This window comes from Bactrocera latifrons, unplaced genomic scaffold (genome assembly GCF_001853355.1).
Source record: "Bactrocera latifrons isolate USDA-ARS-PBARC rearing strain unplaced genomic scaffold, ASM185335v1 scaffold_17, whole genome shotgun sequence".
Classification (NCBI taxonomy): domain Eukaryota; kingdom Metazoa; phylum Arthropoda; class Insecta; order Diptera; family Tephritidae; genus Bactrocera; species Bactrocera latifrons.
In genome coordinates this window covers 2,390,255-2,412,562 of record NW_017535185.1, presented here as the reverse complement: position 1 = coordinate 2,412,562, position 22,308 = coordinate 2,390,255, and the positions used below count along the sequence as shown (strand labels likewise).

Sequence of the window (22,308 nt, the reverse complement as noted above, 5' to 3'; positions counted from 1 at the left end):
CCGCAAAATGACTTTGCAGTTTATTAAAATTAAATACCCAACCGACAGACACAAAAGCACAATTGGAGGCATATATAGCATGTGTGTGTATGTAATGATGCACACGTGCTGCTTTGCATGCGCAACATTTGCTATTTTCGAGGAGAAAGTTCTTGCAATTGGAAGTGCCAATGCGATGAGCGAGTCGCCAGCTGCAAGCAAAAAGTGCCAATTTCTACACAACAATAATAACAACAAGCACGCAAAATAAGTGCTTAAGTTTGTGCATTCGTGTTAATGTATGCATAAATACATGCGGCGGCAGCGCAACAACGTTTAGCGTGTGCATTCCCTTTAATGTTGCATAAACTGTTCGGCTGGCAGTCGCGCTGTGGGCAAAAGACTTGCCATAAAAGTAATAAAGATGAAGCCGCAGATAAGTTTCAACAAGCTGTCAGGGAAACATTTTAAGTAGATGTTACTAGCTGCTAGCGGCTTTTGCGCTAGTGGCAAGCTTATTAATGTGTGTCTTTAGTGGCATGCCTGTGCGAGTTTGCATGCGCGTTCCTGGCCTTTTTGGTTAGTGAATCGCTGCCATTATAAATTGATAACTGTGTATTGCAATCGCGCAGGAATTGTGATTCACTCATTAGAAAAACGATTAGAAAATAAAACAAGAAAAAACGTTTTATACAGTTGCACTAAAGCTATAATAGCCTTCACAAATACAAAATTTTCCATACAAGAATTTGTTTTGGACTGATCAGTTTGTATGGCAGCTAGATATATGCTATAGTGATCCGATCAGAACAACTTCTTCGCTGATTATACCGGTTGCTTTGGGTAATAACTCGTGCTAAATTTCGTGAAGATATCTTGTCAAATGAAAAAATTTGCCATACAAGCACTTCTTTTGAATCGTTCAGTTTGTAAGGCAGCTATAAGCTATAGTGATCATATCGGAACAATTTCTTCGGAGATTGTAATATTGCTTTGAGCAATAATCTATGCCAAATATCGTAAAGATATTTTATCAAATAAAAAAGTTTTCCGTACAAGAACTTGTTTTAGAATGATCACTTTGTACGGCAGCTATATGCTATAGCGATCCCATTGGAACAATTTCTTCAGCGAATATAATGTTGCCTTGAGCAATAACGTACGCTAAATCTCATGCACATTTCTCATCAAATAAAAGTGTTTTCTCACAAGCATTCGATTTTGATAGTTCAATTTGTAGGGAAGCTATATGCTACATTGCTCCGATTTCAGCGGTTCCAACAAATTAGAAACTTCCTGATGATGAAATAATGTATGTACAATTTCAGATCGATGTCTCAAAAACTGAGATGGACAGTAGGAGAGGCAGGTGGACTTAACCAAATGGACTCAGCTCGCTACTCTGACTATTTATATATATTTTTTATAAGGTTTTCAACTCTTTTAGGGTGTTATAAACTCCAAGCTGAACTTAACTCCTCCTGTGCTGGGTATAAAAAATGCTTGGAAGGCTGAGCTCCTATCCACCACATGCCTTATTTCGCCTAGCCTTGCCTGCAGCGCTAGCGTTCGTCTTTAATTACCATAAATGCGCTTTAATTTCATTTAATTGCGTAAACATTTCGTCTGCATTAAAGTGCCGTTTTGCTAAGCGCATGCATGTGCTCTTGTACGTTAGCGTTTGTGTAATCAGTTGCTGAACTAGAATTTTGACACTGTCATTGCGTTTATTTATTCTTCCTATTTGCACCATTATTTATTAAGTGTTTTCGCCTGTCCGCTGTCCGCTGTTCGTAGAAACATAGAAATTATGTATGTACAAGCGTCATGTGGGCTGCAGCGACAGCCTTCGTGTACTAACACACACACGCACTCACATAGCAGCGCCACTAACTCACAGCAAGTTCGTTTCTTGAGTCTTTTGAATCTTTCTCGCTCGACTCGCTACTCAACCGTTTTTGCATATAAATGAAATGTTAATTTCTTTTACAAATTTATTTATCTATGATTTTGATAATTTTTTCTATTTCTATTATGCTGCTCCTTAGCATTTCTTTGGTTTAATTTTTGTATTTTTGGTTCACAGTGAGGTGTCTCATTAAAATTTTTCGCTCGGTGTCAGTTAACGCTCGAATGCTCGAAACTGTCAGTATCACGCCGCCTATCTAAGAAGTTATAAAATTATACACACGCTCGCATATTTTCGTGTGCTGATGCCATGCATAGTAATGTATATATTATTGTATTTTTGTATGGAATGGTAGATTTTGTAAATATTGCTGAGATTTTAACACATTCTGCTGTTAACAAAGATGCTTGTAGATATGCGTGAGCATTTATATACATGATTTAAAAAAAAATATATGTATTTATATTATTAGCGGAATTTTCTTTAAGTAGAAAATTATGTTTTTTGCAAATAAATTTAATCTTCGCTTGTATATCTATAATATATTTAAACTTATGTGAAGTTGAGACTGTAAGTCAGGTTAATTGTTTATATTATTTTTTGCTGTTCAGTCATTGGTACTTGGTATTACATATACTTCGTTAAATTTATGCATCCTATGGCCCAGGGATCATGTGTACAGTTATAAAAACAGCTGATGCATATCTAAAGCATAAAGAACAAGAAAAATCTTCGTTTGCGCTGAAGTAAATGCATTTCTTATAGCATAACAGGGTATAAAAGGATCTTTATTCTGGTTTTGATCGTCCAGTTTGTATGGCAGCCATGTGTCAAAGTAGTTCGATCTGTATAATTTTTTGGGATATTGTAGCAATGTTTACACTTATATTATGTGCATTATTTCACGGCGTTAACTCGTTAAATGAAAAAGTTCTTATTACAAGAACTTGAGTTTGGTCGTTCGCTTTGTATGGCGGCTATATGTTATAGTGGTCAGATCTGAGCGACTTCCTCGGAGATTGTAGCGTGTTCTATGATAACATTTCTCGATAAATTTCATGAAGATAGCTTGTCCAATAAAAAAGTGTTTCATATAAGGACTTGAGTTTCGTCGCTCAGTTTGTATGGCAGCTGTATACTAAAGCAGTCGGATATACAGATTTTTTCGGGATATTGTAGCGTTGTCTTAAGTATTAATCTACACGAAGTTTCGGTTAGGGACCTCCTCAAATAAAAGACTTGTATAGGAGCTATATGTTATAGTGGTCAGATCTGAGCGACTTCCTCGGAAATTGGAGCGATACTTTAAATAATAATCTGCACCAAATTTTGTGAAGATATGTCGTCAAGTGACGAAGTTTTCTATATGTTGACTGAATTTTTCTTCGACCTTTTTATATGGCAGCTGTACGTTATAGGTATGTGAACGATTTTATACCTTTCAATGTGAAAGATTTCTTCTGAGATTATTTTTTCGCATTTGGTAATAATCCTCGACAAATTTCAGGAAGATACCTCTTCAACTAAAAAAGTTTTCCAAACAAGAACTGAATTTTGTTCGATCAATTTATATGACAGCTATATGTTATAGTAATCTGATCGGAACAATTTCTTTAGAGATTGTATCGTTGTCTTTGACAATAACCCATGACACATTTCAGGAAGATATCTTGTAAACTAAAAAAGTTGTTCAGACAAGAATTGGATTTTGTTCGGTCAGTTGAGGAAAATTAAATAAGTATATAAGTTTCTTTTTAACAATAAATGGGATCTAAAGCTCAACTAGCTGCCATTTGCGATATTTATTGCAAAAATATTTTTAAAAAATATCAAACATTCGTTAATTTGCTTACAAATTACTCAATCTTAGTGTTTCCAGCTTCTAACAATCTTTTGAAATCATTCTGTAACGCGTGTTCAACCATTTCTAAAGCAACTAAGTGGCTCATTCCCTTAATTCATTCATAGAAGCATACATTTAGCATGCTAGTGGCAGCACTGAACCGTAATAATATGTCTAAAGCATTGCCACAAACCCAAAATTTGATTATCTGCGTAAAACTAATTAAAATTTACGGTCATTTACAATTCAACAAAGCAACAATATAGCTGTTGTCGCTGTAGACAGCTATTCATTTTTTGAGAGGGTGTGAAATTTTATATGCCGCATTGATGAAGAAATAAAAAACACATAAATATTTATGGCTACTCACCTATTGGAGACGCATAAATATTCATGCGTGTATATATGTGTATGTCTGTTTGAGTTTGTGTATATGTTATAAGTATAAAATAGGTCTACGTTAGTCACCGCACAAACTGGTTGTTTAGTTAATGGAAATTCAGCAAAAAATAAATAAAATTATAATAATATTAAGAGGCAGCGATGCAAATGATTAGCTTGATTGATGTCCAATTTAAAATATTTCTAGTAATTTTGGCCTAAACTTCAAAAACAGCGCGAAAAAAACAATAATTTTTGTAGTATGAACAGCTGTCTGAATAAATTGTATGCTTAGCCTTAAGGCGCTGCCATGCCGGCCACATAACGCCTAGTAGAATTGTTATTTCCTGAAACGCTACCATTTCGATTACTATAATGGACACTGTGTCCATCTTAATTTATTTTCAATTTTCTCACTTCGCTGTTGTTTTGGCTTGAAATCCCATCAAGCTTTGCCATTTCACCTTGACGGCACAATTTGCACCGCATGACTGCTGGCAACTGGTCTTCCTTCGGCACACGGCAAATTACGTTGGAATGCGTGGTATGCCTGTGCCGCTGACCGAAATCAACGAAATCAACACTACACATCGGCAATGCATGCCTACCGCGCTGCGTCGTCATCGTTTCAGTGCCAGTTGAGTAATGGAACCCGACAGGCGCACTGCTGGCTTTGGAATTTTCATGCGATATGGGCCGTTGGCGCGCTGCTTGTCTCGCGCTTGGCGGGAATACACATCGTACATACCTGCGCGTTCATAATTTTTGTAGTTTACTACCCATACATATGTACATATGTGTATGTGTGCGTGTGCAAATTTTCGCCGCCAGTGTGTGCATTACTGCCTCCAGCTGGTGTTGATGCAGCTACTGTGTCAGCCAACTGTCGCGCACCGTTAAAAGTTGCGTTAATCTGCGAAATTGCTTATTTTGATTTACGATTTTCAGGTTTCATGTTTATTTGTCGAGCGCAACAGCGGAATTTCGTGTTAATTATTATGTGCTATCCTGTGTTGTGGTTCTTGAGTGTGGTTTAGCTGTCTTAGATTGCTGAAAGTATGAGGGAAGTATTACTTTCTTTGTTGTAAAAGAATTCTATTAAAGCAAATTTCATTTGTTGCTCCTCAAAAAGCTTCTCATTTGTTTACACCGCCGATATAACTAAACATTCTTGTATGAAAAAGTGTTCCATGTGAAGAGATATTTTCACGAAACTTTGAACGGATCATTGTTTAAAAAAAACACTATAATATATAAACAAATTTTTCAGATCGAATCACTATAACTTTTAGCTGCCATACAAACTGATCCATCAAACTGCAGTCCTTTTATGAAAAACTTTTTTACTTGACAAGATATCTTCACGAAATTTCGCATGGATCATTTTCTAAGACAACACTATAATATTTGAACAAATTTCTCAGATCGAACCAGTATAGCATATATTTGTCATACAAGTTGAACGCTCAAAATTAAGTCCTTGCATGGAAAACTTTTTTATTTGGCGCAATATCTTCGCGAATTTTTGTGTAAAATATTATATTAAAAAATGTCATAATATTCTAAGAATTTTTACAGATCGTGTCACTATAGCATATAGCTGCCATACAAACAAATCGATCAAACTGCAGTTCTTGTATGAAAAAGTGTTTTATTTGACAAGATATCTTCACGAAATTTCGCACTGATCATTACTTAAAAGAACACTAAAATATTTGAAGAAAATTTGCAGATCGAACTACTATAGCCTATAGCTGTCATACAAACTGAAAGATCAAAATCAAATCATTGTGTGAAAAACGTTCTTTTATTTAACGAAATATCTTCACAAATTTTTGCATAAAATATTATCTAAAAGAATGCCACAATATTCTAAAAAATTGTTCAAACCACTACAACATATAGCTGCCATACAAACTGAACGATCAAAACCTTGATCTTGTATGAAAAACTTTATTTGTGTATGATATTCCAGCTCCAGTACAACCGTAGTTTACTTTTACCGTTTCTTTACGTTATAGAATTTATTCTTATAGGTCTAATCTCTAATTTTATGACATTAGGCCTAACAGAACAGGTCTTACAGGTCTGAGTATGCCGCAAAGCTATGAATTCTGAAAGTTTTTCTAATAAAAACGCTTAGCACAGCGCAGACATTGAAATTTATAGCGCACACGCGCCTGCATGAATGCATAACACTTAAATTCAAGCATTACATGCATTATATTAAGTGCCTGTGAGCTTAAGAAGCTACAAATGTTTATTATAAAATCATGTTGTGGTAATTATTGTGCCTTCCGCTTTAATTTAAATAACAAACAGCACATTAAATGCTGCTTAACACAAGCAACAAGCGATCTAAACCGATTTTTATTAGTTGAAGCTCAGTGGTTTCGTGATTTCGGTTTGTTTTATTTTATAGACGACAAAATGACGTTTACCATTTCAGCCAGCAAATCGGTCATCTTCAGTCTTTTTTACGTGGGTTAATATTTGAAAATATTTGTTTACAGATTTTCTGGCGCATATGAAACGTGCAAAGGCTGCTACTAATAAATTCTGTTAAGCTTGCATATATAATTGTCATTAAATACAACAAAAGCGTGGTTGTTGTGAAGCGCTAGTTTCTATAAAAGTGCTTTTGCTATCAAAAGTCACTATATGCCTCATTAACTGTCCCCGATGCAGACTGTGTGGGCGTTGTGCTGCTTAACGCTGTCACTCGAGAAGGCGCTGGCGTGTGCCTTTTGTGATATCTGGTAACACTGGCTTATTAATCACATTTACAAGTGTGTTAATTAAGCAAATAAAGCAGAGAAAAATACAAAAATGTCATTTTAATATAATAAAAAATTATATTTGATATTGCTTAGGCCCTACAGGCAGCTTTTCTGAGCCGCAGTAGCTGGTTCGGCTCAAATTACGCGCTATTTATTACAGCATTACAAGCAATAAAAATCAAAAAGTCAAAGCAACAATCAAGAGATTTACAGCAGAATTTAATATTTTTTTCACAGCAGCAAAATATAAATTTGAGGAGCTGGTTATTGATTTGGCATGGCAAGATTGGCGCGCCGCGCCGCCAGCAATTTACTACACAGACAAATGCACAGGCGGACTGTTTAGCCAATGGTCAGCAGCCAGTTGAGCGCTCGTTCTGTAACAGCTCAAAAAACCAACAGCAACAACACTACAAACAAACAACAACAATAATAAGTTAACAAAAATTCAACAACAATAAAGGGCGCTTACGCAGTGTGCCTCAAGCGCGCACATTAGCGCTGCTGACAGCTTGGCAACGACTGCCCTTACATGCCTACAACAAAATATCGATTTCGTTTACTTTGGCTTATGCTTTTCAAAGCATAGCTGTGTATATGCGTGTGTGTATGTGTACATTCTTGGCTTCCAAACAACACAAAAGGTTATTGACAAATCTTTAAGCGCAGATTAATGTATCGCTCGCTATGAACTCAACGCAACCGTAATGGTGATTAATCTTCATTAAAATAGCCAAATATTGTATACTTTTATGGCACAAGTGTTGTGGCTCATTTATGGCCTAACGATGACCAAAGTATCGATAAGGCAACACAACACACCGCTGAACATTCCTGTGGAATCAAAACTGCTGAAATCAGTAAATCAGTATTTGCTTGTGTACTGGTTTACCTTGTACATAATGCTTAAATGCCTTAAATGTGTAGTTGTTTGTGTTGTTTTGCTTGCTTTAAAAAGGAAAGAAAAAAGCATAAGAACACCCTCCATATATAAAAAGTTTCATATACTAGTACTTGATTTTGAGCGTTCAATTTGTAAGGTAGCTACATGTTATAGTTGTTCGATCTGAACTATTTCTTCGCAGATTATAGCAGCGCCTATAGAAATATTATGTGTCAAATTTCTTTAAGATATCTTCTGAAATAAAAAAGTTTTCCATACAAGAACTTGATTTTGAACTTTCAGTTTGTATGACAGCTACATGCTTTAATGGTTTAATATCGGCGACAAATGAGCAGCGACTTAAAGAGGAAAATTGTTAAGCAAAATTTCGACTTATCTCTTCATGCTACAAGTACTTTTTATAATATCTCCGACGTTTCCTGCTGGGTGTTACAATCTTCTTGAGAAACTTACATTATATCACCTGTTCAGGGTATAAAAATCTCTTAAGAAGTTGTTTGCAAACTTAGTTAATTAATTGACTTCATGTTAGCAATTGTTCAAGCTGTGATAATTAAACAGCGCTTAGACATGTAATTAGGCCTTCAAGAGTAATTATTAAAATTATTAGCGCTGAAGTTATGTTGGAACTTAAGAATTAATTTTTTTTATTTATTTTTAGTGCGCTACTGTAGCAATTTTCATACATATTCCGGTAAGCTTCTGTATGGAGTTCTAACTGTTGATTCAGTAATGATAGCCACGTCAAAAAGTAGTCTGAATCCACATTATGAAAAGGAATCTCGATTAATAGCAAGCTCTATATATACATCTATGAGCAAAAAATAGTAAGACTTTGTTCACAATTTTTAATTCTAATAACTTATTCTCCAGAATCTATGTCGTCCGCCTTAAAATAATCCTTTAGGCACCAATACAATCAATGTTTTCTGCAATCCTTGAAACAGTTGCCCTTTTCTGGAATATAATTCACGTTTAATGTCTTTAAACGGTTTCCCCGGAGCAGTTTCCCCGAACACGGATCTGAATTGAAAATTTGGCAAAAAACTAACGAAGAATCAATTGAGTATGCGAAGTGCATTATCATGGTTCAAAAACCAAGAGTTGTCGGTCCATAATTTCTTCATCTTTCTACAAATAGCATCGCGCGAACGTCGTATAAAATTAAAAAAGTAGCTCTTGTTGACAGTTTGGTTGGTCGGAAGGAATTTTGAGCGCATCATGCCTCGTTATTCGAAAAAACTGTCAACATAATTTTGTTTTTTGGCCTATTCTGACTTAATTTTTTCGGTTTCGGCTCACCCTTGCCACGATATTTGGCCCATTTATCGTCTATTTTCGCGTCCTAAAGATAGATCCAAGACTCATCACCAATAATTATACATTTCATGATATCCTGGTAGTGGAAAAGCATTGTTTCACAGATGTTAACGCGACGCTGTTGTCCGAAAAAATTTAGTTATTTGAGAACCAATCGTGCTTTCACTTTTCTTAGCCCGAAATGATCTATCACAATAGTTTTTACGGATCCTTCCGATATTCCAACGATCCCAGTAAGAAATCTGATGATTTTTGATTATTCATAAAAATAGATCAAAAAATCTGTATGAAATTTAGTATGAAAAACGAAACTAAGTGCGCAGACGCATTTCGCTTGTTGACTGTGAGGTATGATGAAGCTACTTTGAACAAAAATAAAGTGATCAGCGGTACAAAATATGCTCAGAGAGTCAAACAGATGTGAACAACGAAGACAGACGCTCGAGCATTACAGAAATTGTTGAGTAACTACACTTAGCAATTGATTCATTTTAACCAACGATCTGATGTGCGATTTGATTTTAAGCAACGATTTGGGTCGCCGCAAAGTTTGTGGCAAAACTGCGCACTTTCGACCAAAACAGCGTTGCATTGATCAGCATCAGGAGATGTTAGACTCAATCAAACAAAAAATTGTTTTTAAGTGCTTGAGGATTGCAAAAAACGCTGACGGAAGTGCAAAATATGTGGGTATGATTCCCTTGTAGAGGACAAAATAGATATTTATGAATAAATAAAGACTTTCTTAAGAAATACAAAATTCGCGTTGTTTTCTGAGCAAACTTCGTACATAAAGTTTTAAAAGCAATATTCAGAGACTTGCGCGCCTCAAAGTGAACTTTGCTGCCATTTACCGTCTGAAATATTGTCATTGCTCATATTACGAAATATTATGAAAATGAAGGAAATTAATAATTGGCGGAAAGCCATAACAAACACACAAAAAACACTTGCGGCTACAAGCGTGCAGACATCCAGCGGCGCGCCATCAACAAAAGCACCTAACATAACTTCAAATACACCAACAGTAAAGCCAAAGACGAAATGGTCAAAAGTTGCTGCGAAATAAAGAACTCCGCAATAAAACAAACAGCGCCACGGCGGCACCGCAGCAAAATCAAAAACAAAAAACAAAAAACAAAAACAATAATGATTAATGCGGAAGTCGATGAAAAAATATTTGAAAAAATTCTAAATAAATTTCACACCGCGAAATGCCTTTTCTTGAGCAGCAGTTGACAGACAAAACTCATGAAGAAACTCACTTACAAGCGCGCTAACAAATATTCAGTAAACAACAACAAAAACAACAGCCAACAGCAACAAGTTGTGACAGGAATAACTGCACAAACGTATTGAATGAAAGAAGCGGACGCAGAAAAGCGCAACAACACTGCCGCGGCATGTGGAATGACAAAGTTGGCGGCCGAAAAAAACTGCGAGCAGAGCCGAAAAATGTGCGACGATTTTCACGACTAAAGCCAGTTGGCGTTGCGCTGACGCCGCCAAGACGGGCGTGCGTGTGCAACTGAGGCCAGCTGAGGCACGCCGTGTGACGTTGATGGTGAAGTTGTGAATCGGTGTGGCGCAGAGTTGGCGCGTTGCAAGTTGCGTGGCATACTACACAAGAAGATGTGCGCTGACTCGTTTGTGTGTTTTGCACGTTTTTCGTTGAAGTGCCGGACATTGTTGTTTTTGTTGCTGTTGCTTTTGCTTTCAGCGTTCTTGTTATTGTCGCTTGTGCTTGTTGTTGTTTGTTGTTGGCAGGCGAACTTTCAAGTTCAAGAACCAGTTGTGTGCATTGCCGCGTCCTCAACCGCCAGCCGGTGCAGCCTGCGTTGACCGGCTGTGGCAAGCAGCCGTGCTTCTTGCACTCACACACACGCACACATGTGCACAAGTAGCCACACTGTTATGCAGTCGGCCAATAAACAACCAATGTTTGCCTCCTAAAACGGCTCTTGTGCTGCATACGCGCGCATTGCTTACATGCAACTCGCTGGGCTGCATATTTGTACTTTCAACATTTTGTGGCAACAGCCACAGCTTTCTGCACAGCTCTTTTCCTGCCTCCTTTTTTGCAGGCTGCGTTCGATGCTCTTCTTGCTGGCTGCGTTGTTGTTGTTTAGCATTGTTTTGTTGTTGTTGTTTTGCTTTTTGTGGCCTGTGGCGTTGGCTTCATTTCGCCACATTCTTTGGCGTAAGTTTTCGTTGGCTTCGTTACTGCTGGCAAAGTTGCGCGCAAGATTTTTCCAACTCGCCGGTTTTTTATTTCTTGTTTTCGTTGTTGTCTTTACCTTTAATGTTTACTGCTGCGTGTGTTTGTTGCATTTTTCATTGCTGTACACACATATTTTTTGTGATTCTATGTTATTTTGTTTGCATTGCTGGCATTGTTGTTGCCTTGCCACATATACACTACCGAATTGCGCAGCATTTAAGTACATGCAACATAAGCGCTCAGTCTGCTACAATATTTTTGCTTCTTTCCACAATATTTATGTGTGTGTAATATATGAGTATGTGTATGCATGTGTATAGTTGGCCGCAGATGTTTCTGTAGCAGATACTTAATTAGTTGAATACATACATATATACTTGGCTGCATATATGTGTTTGTGCATGGGGTTTCAGTTGTGCAACTTCCTGCGGTTTTTGCCAATAAAGTTTTTATTTTGGTATTTCGCTTTGTTGTTTTGTTTATCAAGTCATCATACTGCTTGAGCAGATGTGCTGTATACTTTTGAAACATCTCTCCACTATTAAGCCAGTGCAGCAGCCTTCTAAAATGATAAAAAGTGATTTTAGGCACATAAGTGGGCAAAAAAAAAATTCTTGAAATTTCTGCAATCACTTTTCTATATAAACAAAAATTAAAAAAATTAAAAATTGGTTATTTGAATTTTTCATATAAATTTTGAGGTTATATGCCAAAAGTCTGAATGCAAAAATTATTGCACTATACATTACCTACAAATTTGCCATATAACTTTTTACTATAGGTCTCATAGCTTTGCAACAAATCGACTTAAAACGCCTTTAACTTTTAAAAATTATTGTTATGTTAAATTTGCATGTATATTTTGAGGTTATGTGAAATAGTTCGGCTTACAAAAGTTATTGAGCTTTCATTGCCTAAAAATTCGCCATATAAACTTTTTTTATAGGACTCGTAATTTGGCCGAAAATCGAGTAAAAACGTATTTGGACCTTAAAAATTGAATTCAGCCACGACCCTTCGCTTGCTCTTCCCAAACTCAGATCGCATGAATTTCAAAAATGACTTACCCCGATCTAAACAATTTTTGATAGTGAAGCCACAGAGTTAAAATTTCCATCAAGGATGATTACTCCGCATGGACCTAGTAACTGAATTCCATTTAGACTAAAACTGGTCTGAGTTTCTCAATGGCCTACCAGACTAACCTCACCAATTATAATAATTCTGAGTAAAAATCCTCGACCTTCAGGTAGGCAGCAAAATATTCACAACTTCGATATCTCACAAATTTAATTTTATTTTTTATATAATTTTATTAACTTTTTTGCAAATAACATCCAGCACACAAACAGTAGACTTAAGCAACGAACTCGATATGCCGAAATCATTACCAATGAACCAATATGAATGAATAAGTAGTCAAATAGTCAAATAGGAACAAAAACAATGACAAAATTGTAGAGAGCCTGATGAAATGTTGGAATATTTACTAAATATTATTTGGCAATTAATTATTATTGTTAGACATAATTACTAATTATATAGTACACATAGAAATTACTAATGTTTAGCAAGCTCCATTGCATATGCCAACACTTTCAAGCAGCAATCTGACGCTAATTCAAAGCACAGCACAAGGCACATTTATTTCTTATTTTAATTTTACACAGAACAGGGTATAGTTCAGTTTGCCAAGAAGTTTGTGACATTCAGAAGAAAACGTCGGGAACCCCATAAAAATAAAAAAAAATATAAAAATATTAATAAATTAATATAAAATGAAATTTTTGAGATATCGAAATCTTGCACACTTTCCTTTCTTTCCAAGCAAGTGCTCATTTATCAGATTGAACCGATATTGGACCACTATATGATAAAGCTGTATTCAAACTGAACGATGAAAATTAAGTTCTTATATGGAAAACTTTTTATTTCACAAGATATCTTTACGAAATTTTGCAGGTTTTATTACCTAATGCAGCCATGTATTCTACGAGTTAAGTTTTTAGATCAAGTCACTGCCATATAGCTGCCATACAAACTGAACAATAAAAATTGAGTTCTTGTATGGAAAACTTTTTCGTTTAACGAGATATCTACGCAAAATTTGACATTCATTATTTTCTTCGGCAACGCTGCAATATCTGAAGAACTTGTTCAGATTGTACTTCTATAACTTATAGCTGTCATACAAGCTTAGCGATCAAAATCATGTCCTTGTATGAAAAACTTTTTTGTTTGACAAGATATTTGCTCGAAATTTGGTATAGATGCTTGCCAAAGACAACATTATCTTTCTCAATCTTTGAAGAAATTATTCAGATCGGACCACTATAACATATGGTTATTATACAAACTAAATGATCAAAAACAAGTAATTATATAAAAACTTATTTATTTGTGAAGAGTATTCCAGCTGCAGTGCAACCAAAGTTCTTGTTTTTTACTTTGTCTGTCATTAGCCACTAAGATATTTTGTTAACGAAACGTTTTTGACAGCAGACGCTCTGCGTTCTGCTGGAACCAATGATGGATGACAGATAAAATGATGCACATAACAGACAAGTAACTACAAGACACGAACAAATGTAGCCCAAAATAAATACATATGCACATACTCGTATATATATATTTATATATCCCAGTTGCGTCCCATTTGTGTCCTGCATCTGTATATTACTTGTAGCTGTTCTTTAGGCTGCTAATAATTATGTTGATGTCGTCAGGGGTGTGCTGTCGACGCTGTTGCGTTGTGAAGCACCGAAATGCCAGCAAGGCTTGCAAGCGAACTGAAAAATCTGTTTTAGCCCTAGTTTCCTGTATGCGCTCCACGCGCTGTCGCCGCAGTTTACAGCCATATGCTGCTCTGGTTGCGTGAACACACACTCATTCGCACAGGCATGCAGTTGCTTTTGTGTTCGTGCTCATAATTGCGCCATTGTATTAAGGGCATTTACTTGTTCGCTTGCCGAATTACTTCTTCTTTTACACTTTGCTGTTTTATTTTGCTCAAATTTGTTGTTGTGTTTGGTTTGGCTGTCATTATAAACATTTTGTTATCGTTAATGGTCGCTTGTGGAGTGTTTAACAAAAATTTTAATTTAAGCAAATTATCGTGTCTGTCCCACTAGCAACCGCGCAGGGAGCGCTTTAAGTGTTCATTTTGAAATTTGTTTCGTCATCTAAGTAGATATTACGGTACATCGTTAAAAGAGGGCATTTAAGAATATGTAGGTACTTTATATTTTTTTATTTCATTTTTATTTTATGTTAATTTTTTTTATTTATGCTTTTATAATGAAATATGTGAAAATTCGACTAATGAGTTGCACGGGAAAGCTTTATTACGAGTGACAACAAACTCAGAAATACATATATAACTTAAAATTTTCTGCTTCCGAGCCTGTTTTCTTTTTTTCATTAGAGGAGTTTTTCCCGTGGCGGGTCCAAACAAAGCGCACAACTCACTCACAGGAATGTTTCGTCTGTTCACTTGAGTTCGCTTTCAAACGGATATTTTTTGGCTACACAGAGGCTACTTAGTCTAAGACCAGAAGTCGTGAGCTGCTTGAGTTATATGTAAAATAATCGTTTCTGACCACTTCAAAGTGAGTGGTGTTCAGACAAGTTGTAGGAAATAATCGCTATTTTTGGGCCGAGTTGAATACTTTAAATTACTGTAAACAAGACAAATAGCGCTCAGATGTCAAAACGTTCTGAGTATGTGTAACCGCAAAAAAGTCAAATCTATATGATGTTGTATGAAGTTGTAAATTGCCAGATTGGAACACTAGGGTTGCCGTATCCCGAAATACAAAAGGAAATCCACGTATCTGCGGCTCTGAATAAATTCTTTTTTCTAATTTCTGCAAGCATTAAGAATCTTGAGTCTTTGTGATTTACTTCTACCTTGCATTTCTCGCCCAAAAAAAAATTACAAACCACCACATCAAGCCCTTTTGACATACATATTTACTTCAGAATCAAATACACTTTTCTCTAGTGTGAATATATGTATATCCTTAGATTAGTCTAAAGATAATATAAACGGTTATATTAGTCCTTTCAAAACGGTAAAGAGGTCTGCTGCAGATCAATGCATACATAAAACTATAAAATTAATTTTAATTTTTTTCATTCAGTGTGGCAACCTTAAGTTAGTAATAAATAAAATTGCTTGAATGTTCCTTTTACCAAACACAACTTCGTAAGCGTTTTTGCTCGTGTCGCCTCGACAGCAATTGTTGCAGTTGTAATTTAGTACATTTATGTCACTTTTTGCGCATTCACTTGCGGTTGCAACACCAGCACACCTCATTATCATCCTCATCATCGTTAAATGCAAACCGCTTGAATGCTGCTTTTTTGCTGCTCGAAAGCCTCCGTAGTTGTTGGCAACGTCGTTTGCTATTGCGAAAAAATAACTGTTATTTTATGATACCGCTTTTATATCGATGATGTTTGTTGTTGCTCATGTTGTTGTTATTGTGTCTGCCTACCACTCGCTGATTTTTAAGTTCCTATTGCCATAGCAGCAACAACAGCAAAACTAAAAACAACTGGTATTTTACTCGCTTCTATCTAAATTGTTATAGCAACAACAACTGGTTATCTAAAATAACTGTTAACAACGATCTACCCTACAATCGCGCGAGCCAGCGCTCCTACGCTGCGGAGGCGGATTTACGATTTGGCAACAAGTTTCGCAGCCATTTAAATTAGCATTACGCCCGCACGAGTTGAGTAGTTGGCGAAATATTTTTATTACATTAAGCAATTCAGCACATTTTTCAAGATTTTTTCAATTTTTCAAACATATTTTTTTTATTAATTTTTTTAACTTTTTTTTATTAACTATTATGAATTTTAAAAATATTTTCTTTAAATATTTTTTTTTACATTTTTTTTAAATTTTTTTTTAAATTTTTTTTAATATTTCTTTTTTCCTTTTTCTTATTTCTTTGGCTACAACATACATTTCTCTCCTGTAGTTGTTGTTGCCTCTTTATTGCTAGTGTCTTTATCAGCATCGCCATAGCCAGCGCCTGTGCCCGCAATTATTCTAAGCCAACTTGTTGTTTGATAATGACCCCTCAGCTCTCTGTCGAAAGTATGCCTGCTGCGCCTTCCCTTCCGACTTACCTAACCTCACTGCCAGGCTGTTTGTGCGCCTCCGCATTGACTTCACGCCTGCATTTAGTCTTTTTTTGTTGCTGTCTCGCGCGATTTTATCGCTTCGTATGCCTGGCAGTTATTGTATTTTGACTTTGGCTTTAACTGTGCATTTCGCTTTGACTCTGACTCCAGCTCTGGCACCGGTTGTGACTGTGTCTCTGTGGCGTTGTGGCTGTTGTGGCATATCAAAATGTTTATTAATTTATTTAAATTCAAGTCCTGCGGCCATCGCCACACTGTTTGGCACCGCGTTCGCTCCTCGTTCAGCCCACTTTTTATTGATTGCACACAAATTTATGAGGTGCAATGCGAGCGCTCGTTCCACTCGTTTGTGGGTGTTTACTATTTGTGGCATGCAACAGCAATTCTTCATTATGACAGCCTTGCATATATCATAGTGTGCAAATAGAAATTATACCTGCCGAATTCAGTTTGAGGTCAAACGGTGGGTGAAGTGTACACGTGCATGGCCCAGAAGGCGAGAGAGAGAGAGATAAGAGAGGGTGATATGTTTTTACTGCAGAGTATATTAGAGTAAGAACTTTGAGCTTTTCTAACTTGAGAACAGATTAATGTTTCATTTATTAACCTTTTCTTAAACTATTTATGTATATACATATATATGGCATAATTATAAACATAATACTAATAATTTCTTCTTCTCTTTCGGTTTCAGATCAAAAATGTTTCATTACTGAAGGTAAGAACTCTTTACTGGGCTTTAAGTTGCTTCTAAAATTTTAAAACAGAGTATATAATCGAACGTAAATTAACTTCACAAGTCAACTTCTCTTCAAGCAGCACTCATTTGTCAGAACCGCCGATATCGGAGCACTATAGCTTATAGCTTATAGCAAGAAGAAGGACCCAACTAAAGTCTTTGTATGGAAAACCCTTTTATTTGACAAGATATCGGCACGAAATCTAGCTTGAATTATTTTCTAATACAAGTCTATAATATTTGTAGAAATTGTGCAGATCGAACCACTTTAGCATATAGCTGCCATACAAACGAAACGATCAAACTCAAATATATGCCTTCTTATGTGTGCTTTCTTGTGCTTATTTTTCTTTACCCACATATATATCCATTAGAAAATTCCCATGAATAACAGTCATAACTTGCCAATATGTTATTATATCTTTATGATTTGTGGGATCGCATTTGCTGTTGTTGTTATTGCAACATCCGCAGCTTCCTGTATGTATAGAGAAATTGCTGGCTGGCCTGTTCTCAAGCAAAAGTTAATATAATTAATTACCAACAGTCATAATTTGCCAATAACATAACAGCAACAACAAAATATTACCATGACAGAGCAACAAGATCTGTTATAACAAAAATAATTGCGCTGAAGCAAAGGAAGCTTGAAGGAAAAAAGCAAGCGAATCACTTTGCAAACACACTTAAATAGGTGAGTGATTAGAAGGTTGCCACATTAACGAAAAACGAAATATACTACACAGCAACAACAGCGTGAGCATTACATGCACATTTACGTACTTCGTGCGCACATTATAAAAAATTACAAAAATGAAGGGCCTGAACTCGCCCTTTAAGTGGTTTGGCTGCTGAGTAGGAATGAGGAATGAGGAGAAAATGAGGAAGCAACGAAAGCCTTTTCAGAAAAATTATTTCAGCCACCTATGCGCGCATATTTGTGTGCCGCGACAGGTGTGTGTGTTGGGTGAATTGTGGGCAACAAATTTTGATTGCAAACTATTCATTAGTCGGTGGAGGAAGTGGCCTGCAGCCTGTGCCTCACGAACCCTTATTAAACACAATGGGTGATAAATTTGGCAAAGTTCGGTAGCCCAAATCGAAGTTAATTGACAAACACTAATAAAGAAACACGAGCATGCCGCTCAGCGTACATATACACACATAGCTATATACATACATATATAAATACCTGAACAGGCGCATTCAAAGCCGCCTCCAGGGCCTCAGAGGAGGGCACAAAAGTAATTGGCAGTGCTTCTGGTGTTGAGCACAGCGAAGGCTCTGTCAGCTCATTGCGCAAGTGTAGCACGTTTGCTCTTTTTAATTAAAACTCAGCAGCAAATTCGGTTAGCGGTAATAAAAGAACATAGATGAAGACCGAACAGACATTGAGATCAGCATGGATTCGCTAAAATTATTGGGCAGCATAAACAAAAACGAGAAAAAAAGTACACGGAAGCTAGAATACCCTACACAAGTGCATTTTTATAGCATAAAGGGTTTTTTAACAGGTTCCCTGTCCAATGTATCAAATGTGATACAAAATTATTTTCTTGTACCATGTGTACAGCGTCCATGTATCATGTATGAACAAATTTTTGGTTGATTTGAAATAAGTTTATTAAATGTATCACTGATGATACATTGAGCGCATGCTCACACGTTCGTGTATCATAGCTGGAACAAATTGGATAGTTCAAAAATTCATCGATAACCTCTAAAACGCCTACAGCAATATAATTTCAAAAATAAGTATTGCACGTGTACCGTTAAAAATTAATTTTTGTATGGGGACAGGGAACCTGTTAAAGCATTTATCTTGATTTCTTTTGGTCAGTTTGTATGGCAGTTGTATGATATAGTGATCCGATCTGAACAATTTATATAGATATTGTGGAGTATTTTGTCAAATAAAAAAATTTTCCATACATGAACTTAATTTTGATCATTCAGTTTGTAGGACAGCTATATGCTATGGTGATCCGATACCGAGCGATCCAACAAATCAGATTTTTAAAGGGAAAAAGCATATGTGTGTCCCTGACTACCTACGCTCCACGCCATCTTTCCGATCAGTTCCACCCTCTAACCGGAGTTGGTGACCGTGCGTAGCATAATAACCTTCGCCTTGGAAATGTACGGAATGCAACTACGAACCACTATTTCCAAAATGGTTCTCTCCCACAGATCTAGGAGCTTCGCAACCGCTTCCTTTAGCCATAACAGTGAGGGTTCGTTGACACATTTTATGATCTTAACCATTGACACAGTCCGCACGAACGAAAGTTGGTGTGGAAGTGGCCGCGGTCAGGCGGTTTCTTTGGTCAATGAGTGCCACGTTTAAATGCCTCTTGATTATATCTCTGGCCGTCACTGCCATTCTGAACATTGAACTTTTCTCCTGCTCGAGCCTAATATTTGGCCTTATATAGTCGTGCTCTTTCATCGGTTGTGATGTTGTTGTAACGGTTACCTAACCCGTTGGGTTAGAAAGGATTAGATAGGTTGTCATCGAGGTCAACCGGTAGGCCCAGGAAACGTGTTGTTACGACTGGGTCAGACCGGACGAATAGGGGTGTCAGATGTGTGGGATGCGCAAGCAAAGAGATGGTTAGTGCATCGCTTTCAGCTTCCCGCCGACAATCTACCTTTTCTGTGTCAAATATTCAATCTCCAACAAGTTTTCGCCACTTCCAATATACAGCAGTCCTCCCGGCTGCGGTGTAATGCACGTAAAACTGGTAGCCGCCGCATTTCGTGCCTGAGTGCTCATCAACTCACACGCACACACACACACACATGCTTAATTTCTTCATGAATTTCGAATGCCACAAATCATGTGCACAGCGTGATATGCTGATTGGAAGCAGGCAAACATGAGCAATAAATGGTACCTGCAAATGAGCCAAAGCAGAGACCCAGCAACAAGACGCTCAACCGTATGTAACACGCACACGTGCGCATACGTCTATAGATATATGTATATGTATGTAAGCTGCAAAGAAATTTCTTTAAATAGTAGCATTTGCCTTTGGGCTATGTAATTAAGTAGCACATGCTTAATTGTAGCTTCATACAAATTATAGAAACAGCAACAAAAATTAATAACAAACCGCAAGCAGACAAGCAAACAGTCTCAAATTTAGTGGCAACATAAACTATGCGCCGCTAATCAAAGAGTGGACTCATTAAAGTTACATATTTACAAAGCAACAGAAATAATAATGATTGCCGCTAAGTACCAAAATGCAGAGAAATATGATTAATTCGTATTAGAACGATCGAAAAGGGCAGCAGCTGTAGCAAGCTTACAAATCATGGGGCGTAGCTAAAATTTCAACGCGACTAAAGAGAAAACAAAAAAAATTTTTTTTATTGATTTTTGTACACTGAGCAAAAGTTTGTGGTAATATTAAAAGGAAATTTAGCTTGATTTTAAGTTATGACAGTTTTTCCATACAAGCACCTGAGTTTGTTCCCTTAGTTTGTAGGACAGCTATATGTTATTGTGGTTCGAAAAAATTCAAATTATATGGCAGCTATATGCTATAGTTGTTTGTTCTGAGGAACTTCTTGAGGGGTTTCAGATATGCTTTAGGTAATAAATTGTGCGAATTGCCATGAATATAGCTAATCAAATAAAAAAAATTTTCATACAAGGTCTTGACTTTTGTCGCTCAGTTTGTATGACAGCTATATGCTATAGTTGTCCGATCTGAACAATATGTTCGGAAATAGTAACGATGCGTGAGGTGGTATTAAATGAGAAATTTCGTGAAGATATCCCTTCAAATAAAAAAATTTTCCATACGAGGGCTTGAGTGTTATCGCTCGGTTTATATGGCAGATGTACGCTATAGTAGTCAGATCTATACAATTTCTTCAATGATTGTAGCGATGTTTTAAATAATGATATGTGCCGAATTTCATAAAGACAACTCGTCAAATAAAAAAGTTTTCCATACAAAGACTTAGGGCTGATCGCTCCGTTTGTATGGCAGCTATTTGATATAGTGGTCGGATATCAGTAAAAATAAACAGTACTATATTTCTCTCAGTTTCCGCCTTTTTTACTTCAATTTGTTGCCTCGAAACTTTCAGTGATGTCACGCCCACTGTTTCTAATGACTTTCCACACAGTCGCTTCCCTTCAGACAGATTCCCTTCCCTTCAAGCCCAGTCCTTTCCCTTCAGGCTTTTACACGCTTATTAGTTCTTATATTTCCTTTTCTCTTTGGCTACTTCGCCGCACCTTGCCAATTACTGCGCCCCTTATGGTCAGCTGCTTATTATAATAATTTGATATTCTTCTTGGCTGCGCATGCGCGGACGTAAAGCACTTTTGATGCGCGCCACAAAACAAAAGCAAAAAAAAAAAAATAAATCCAATTGCCTCGCTTTCGTACACTTGTTGGCCACATGTCATTTAACTAGCATTTCCCTATGTTTTTTGTAGATTATTATTATTTGTGTTGTTTTTGTTGTTATGTAAGTTGTTTGCAGCACGGCAGGTATCATTTGGGGATAAAATTATGAGGCGTAAAAAGGTATTTGCCATTAATTGTCCGCAACTACGTGCTGCTGTATATGTGATATGTATGTGTGCGTGCGCGCATGCGCTTGAAAATGAATGAGCAAATATTTATTAGTAAACGTAGCGTTGTGGCATGTGTTAGTACATGTGTAAGCAAGCATTATGCTGTCTCTAAGCAGACATGAATGTGTAATAAATCCCAACTTCGTGTATGGTTAGCCACAAGTGGAGAATAGTTTAGTATAAACCGCCACGACGAAGACTTGGCACGCATGCATGCAATGCTACTAAGTGCTTGCTGTGCCTAGCAACTTATGCCGCCCGCTAGTCGTCATACCCACAGCGCGGCTAACTGCCGAGCAAGCGCTTTGCTGTTAACTACAAAGTTACGATAATCCCACAATAATTCATTGTCTTCTATTTATGTTTATTATTCCTATGTATATACTTCGTTTTCAATATTTATGGTGGGAATTGGAAAATCTACGAAAATTGCTTACTAAAATGTGGCATTTACACTTTGCTGGCTTCCTTGAAG

General features: G+C 36.7%; 1 protein-coding gene across 5 annotated transcripts in view; it reads left to right on the top strand.

Annotated features, from left to right (window-relative positions):
- LOC108966804 (ankyrin repeat and BTB/POZ domain-containing protein 2) overlaps positions 1-22,308 on the top strand; it is a 112,433-nt gene that overhangs the window by 29,605 nt on the left and 60,520 nt on the right. For 4 of the 5 annotated variants that reach the window (XM_018929879.1, XM_018929881.1, XM_018929880.1 and 1 more), the window contains one exon: positions 17,189-17,212. The exons of the other annotated variant lie outside the window; for it this stretch is intronic. The gene's annotated coding sequence lies outside the window, so the exon portion shown is untranslated. The remainder of the gene's footprint in view (positions 1-17,188; positions 17,213-22,308) is intronic. 5 annotated transcript variants of the gene reach the window in all.